General features: G+C 48.0%; 1 long non-coding RNA gene and 1 other non-coding gene across 2 annotated transcripts in view; both read left to right on the top strand.

Annotated features, from left to right (window-relative positions):
• The first annotated feature begins 848 nt into the window (after window positions 1–848).
• LOC115873290 lies at window positions 849–978 on the top strand. The gene has a single exon (XR_004048336.1). It is a non-coding gene; the product is annotated as a small nucleolar RNA SNORA31 (small nucleolar RNA).
• Window positions 877–5,078, top strand: part of LOC123520959 — a 9,924-nt gene continuing 5,722 nt past the window's right edge. Inside the window, exon 1 of the long non-coding RNA XR_006679467.1 lies at window positions 877–1,094. This is a non-coding gene — a long non-coding RNA (uncharacterized LOC123520959). The remainder of the gene's footprint in view (window positions 1,095–5,078) is intronic.

Below are 5,078 nucleotides of genomic sequence, written 5' to 3'. Positions count from 1 at the left end.
TAACACAGTGGGCAACTCACGACCAATGCCTCTCAACCTAACCGGCTGCTGTTCATCCACACGACACCAGGACTTAGACAAACGGAACTGATGTCATTGTGAGCTCTTCATTTACTTTTGACCTTGATTTGTTTGGAGCGGAGGCTTTTTTTTTTTTTTTTAAAGGAAAAAAACCATGTCGTGTAGGTTGTCTAAAAATAAAATACATTTAAACTCACTTGAGAATGCCTCCTGGTTGACTATCAGTAAACTGACTTCACCTTGTAGCGCTCCTGGAGAAGCCAGAGCCACATATAGACCGGCCGCTGCAGTGTGAGGCTGTCTCTAGAGGCCTGCTACAGCCAAACTGCAGGGATCCGAATAGAGACAAGAATCCAAAGGCTTAATTTTGAGTTTAAATAAAGGGAGTGACCATGTTTTTAGCGGTGCCAGCATCTGAAGTGGATCCTTAAGCATTTCATCACCTAAAAATGGAAGAGATTATCAAAAGAATAAAGAGACTAATACAATTGGAAGCGGAGTATTGTCTGAGTTTTTTATCGGAAACGGAGGAGTAGAACCAAGTTCTAAAGAAGTCTAGGAGTCTCCTGGAAAGAATGTGTCTAAACTCCCTGGAGTTGGGATGGGTACTAGAACTGCGGCTGGACAACCTGGCCTGACCTGCCAACCATGTTTGGTGCTTTGTGGGCTAAGGTGGGTTGAAAGATACCCTTGCACGTGAAGATGTCCAGTGTCCAGCCCTGTGGGGACACAGCTGTGCTGTCTGCGCAGCAGCGGGGGCAGTTTTGTCGAGGCCCTCCTGGGGCTTACTGTGTGGTTAACTGGAAAGACCTGTTTCCAAATAGGAAAAGCATCTACTTGACAGACCTGGAGCAGTTCCTGTCTGCTCTTAGGTTTCCTACAGATGCAAGAGAAAATGTCCTCGCGCTTTCTGCCTGCCTGCCTGTGGCAGCCATGATTGAATAGGGGAGTACAGTAATGACTGAGAGAAGCAAGGAGAAGATTCCAGGAAAGGACTCATTATGATGTCACATAAGTGTTGCATAATTTGTCCTACACCTGTAATTTAAAAGCGGAAATGTTAAAATATGCAGGTGAGAGGCAGGCCAGGGAGTCTTCCCTTGAGTCTGGCATAGTGTGAATGGGGTGAATGATAGTTGGCATTCTAGAATTTGCTCTTGGGGCTTCAAAATTCATACACCACCAGAAGCTGAGTCGAACAGGTGAAGAGAACCAGGTGACAGTTTTTCATAAATTTGTCTTCTAGGTGCCCCGCTGAGGGATAGAGTAGCCACTAGGTTCTTAGATCTGTTTGCTGTAAGTGACAGGGACGTTCCCCGGAGTCACAGGTTGCTGTTGAGTCAGCCATTTTTGAACTTTTGCTGTGAAGTGGTTAAACCTTAAAGCGAATGTAGACCGTTTTGAACTGACTGGAACCTTGTCTCTCCACCTTGCCACAGAATAGATGGCATGAGGCCATTTCTTGTGTTTTCTGTCAACAGCACTTTGAACCTGCTGCCACCATTGTTGGCAGCTCTATCTCCTAGCCTTTTGACTGCCCCTATATCTGTGCTCAAATGACACTTAGGTGCCATTGAGTCCTTTCTGATTTACTGAAGTGCCTGCTAGCACCACCAGGGCCCATTGTATTCAAACTCAACTGACAGGTTGTCAAACTCCATTGACAGCAGCCTGACAGGTCAGGGTAGGGCTGCTCCTGCACTTCAGCCCACCAGTACTTGCTGAAAAATCTGCCTTGTAAGGTTGCAATGAGTTGGAATTGACCATCTAACGACTAGTGAGTAAGTCCCTGTACTGGTGAGCAGGAGGGTGTCTGAGGATGCTCAGGACAGACCACTGGGGGTTTCTGGGAGTGATGACCAAGTTGCAACCTGAAGTCAGCTGGGGAAGAGGAAGAGCAGTGGAAGTAAGAGTTGAATCCGCCTTTTTCCTTTTAAGAAATTTCACATTTACATCACAGTTGAAGACCACCCCTCCCCAATTTTCCTCAAGTCTTTATAAAGCAACATTGTTAGGAGTTGTAAAATAACCCCCTAGTGTGGGTCCACCCCCTGCATGGTTGCTGTGGCCCTTGTTAGTTCCACATGGATTTGGGCCAGATGGAGAGCTTCCCCTTAATTTCTGGAGTTACATTGGTTTGCCCCATGAAGCTTGACACAAGTAAGGTCGCTGGCCCCTGGACACCTTGGAATGGGGCATGAGAAGTCTTTGTTGGGGCACCAAAACATGTCCAGTACACTCGGGGCAGTCACGTGTGTCGTGTGTTGCTGGTTTCCACTGGTTCTGTGCATTTAGACCCTCCAGGTCCAGCCTTCACAGCTTCTAGTTCAGGACCTCCCACCCCAGGAGGGTTTTGTAGAATTAAGTTCCTGCCCTCAGCGACTTTCAGAGAAGGTTAGAACTGCTGGGTGAGTTTCCAGGACTGCAGAGTGGAAAGCGGCAAGCCCGCAGAGCAGCTTGTCGTTTCAGATTGCTGGCCATTTGGATCGAAGCCCAGCACAACCAATAGGCTAGGAACCCGGGGAAAGGTAGAGTAGTAGATGGAAATGTAGAAACCAAAGACTTCACTGTGGACAGTGAGAAAGGATAATGCCAAGGGCCCTGTGAGATGGAGACAATGGGCAGGAAGGGGTGGGAAGCCAACCGTTGGGTTTGGGGCAGATTAAATTGGAAGTGTCACATTTACTTAAGTGACAGTGGGTTAATAGTTGGTCATTGGAGGTGTGTGGGAAACGTGAGAGCCCTACATCTTAAAGGTGGGTGCTGAGGGGAACTAGGAGCAGCCATGTGGGAGAACTAATGGCCAGGGCTATTGTGCAGGGATGGACCCAGAATAGGGGACATTTTACAACAACCCTTAGGACATGTTTGGTCAAGCAGAACGTCACCTGTCAACCATCCCTGCGTGAGTATGTGGCTTAGGTGTGTTAATCTGACATTTGAATTAGACATTCTGGAAACCTAAGTCACTGATACTAAGCCTTTGATGTCAATTGCCTGTGAGCTGCAGGCAGGCGTCCATGGGTGGCTCATGGTTAGCACTGGACTGCTGGCTGCCAGAGGAGTTCTTCCTGCCCCATCTGCACGGGTTGAGTCCACTCTTGAACCACCTGGTCTACCTTGTCAGGGTCTTCCCTTTGTCACTGCCTCTCTACCATACGTAATTCCAGGCACTGGTCTCGAAAAACGTCCAAGGTACATGAGGTGAAGTCTCACCATCCTAAAGGGTTCCAGCAGTACTTCAAAGACAGGTTCTTTGGCAGTCTGGGGTTTCCAAAGTTTCTGGCAGCACCATAATTCAACTGCAGTTCTGTCTGTTTTCTGTGTCTTCTCCCCAAGAGACTGTTGTTTTTCTTGTATCTTGTGTCTGAAGTCTGCTTCTAAAAGGCCTCAGGCCAGAGACCATGGGGAGCACAGCTATACTCTACATGGGATTGCCAGTCAGGGTGCTAGAACAATACTCAACCAGCTTGAATAAAGCATCCCAAGCTTTTGTTGATAAGCTTATGTACATGGAGTTGAGTGGCCTTGGCTAGCAGCCAGAATACTCAGTAAATGGAACAAGAGGCTTCTTTCTACATGATGCATATTAGGGACTTGTAACTCACACTCAGTATGTCACTTGTGATTCACAGTAGTAGTAAAAGATCCTGTAGGGTCGCTGGGACTTGAGGCCCCAAGGGTTACAAGCTGGTTAGCAGCATGCTAACCATGAGGTCAGCAGTTCAAAGCCAAAAGCTGTTCTGCAGGACGAAGATGCGGCTTTCTACTCCCATAGTTATAATCTAAAATTCCATCAGGCATTAGGGTCACTGAGAGTCCACATCAACTCCACGGCAGTGAGTTTGGTTGGGGTTAGATCACTGCTGAGGGTAGAATTCTCACCGTCCAGGAGAGGAGCCCTGGTGGTACTGGTTACGAGACCGCCTGCTAACCTGAAGCTCAGCTGTGTGGGACTCCAGCCATTCAGGGAGAACGGCGAGGCCTGTTCCCATGAAGATTTATATTGGCAGCTCAGTGAGTTCTAACCTGCCCTTAGGGTCCCTGTGAGTCAGAGTTGACTCTGTGGCAGTGAGTACAAGAGGCGTGCGTGTTCCTCCCTAGCACACCTGCACTATTACTATGAGGCTGAGCAGTGGGGTTCTCAGGCTAAGACTAGGAAGAAAAGCATGCTGGTCTGCTCCCAAAAGTCAAGTCGGCGAAAGCCCTGTGATGCACAAGTCATTTCAGAGCTGGTCACGATGGTGGAGAAGCAGGTAAGGTTTATTTTGCAGTGTTAACCATAATTCGGTATCACTATCACATAGCCCTTAATCCTCGGTGCAGTTTACAGGCCGTGGGAGTCTGAACCTGTCTCCCCCAAAGAGCTGCATTGTGTCACTCGGTGTGTGTGTGTGTGTTTTTAGAGTGTTTTAGATAGCTTTGTCACCTGCCAGGGATGTGGGCCATACTGTGGAAACTACTGGACTGGAAGACACTTTTGTCCTTTTTGCATAAAATGGCCAGCTGGGGGCTCATACAACTCATCACAATCCATACATGCATCCATTGTATAAAGCACATTTGTATATTCATTGCCCTCATTCTCAAAACATTTGCTCTCCACTTAAGCCCCTGGCATCAGGTCCTCGTTTTTTCCTCCCCCTCCCTCATGAGCCCTTGATAATCTGTAAATTATTTTGTCATATTGCCCTGTCTGATGTCTCCCTTCACCCACTTTTCTGTTGTCCATACCCCAGGGACGAGGTCACATGTAGATCATTGTAATCCACTCCCCCTTTCCAACCCACCCTCCCTCTACGCTCCCAGTATTGCCACTCACCACTGGTCCTGAAGGGATCATCCACCCTAGATTCCCTGTTTCCAGTTCCTATCTGTACCAGTGGGCATCCTCTGGTCTAACCAGACTTGCAAGGTAGAATTGGGGTCATGTTTTGGGGGGTGGGGGAGCAGGGAAGCATTTAGGAACTAGAAGAAAGTTGTATTTTTCTTCATTGCTACATCGTACCCTACTGGCTCATCTCCTCTCTGATGCCCTTCTGTAGAGATGTCCAGTG

Source organism: Echinops telfairi, unplaced genomic scaffold, assembly GCF_000313985.2.
Source record: "Echinops telfairi isolate 266 unplaced genomic scaffold, ASM31398v2 ScPeMD7_7467;HRSCAF=8505_1, whole genome shotgun sequence".
In the NCBI taxonomy this organism is placed as follows: Eukaryota; Metazoa; Chordata; class Mammalia; order Afrosoricida; family Tenrecidae; genus Echinops; species Echinops telfairi.
Note: the sequence above shows the minus strand (reverse complement) of the source record. Positions and strands in the feature narration are given on the sequence as shown.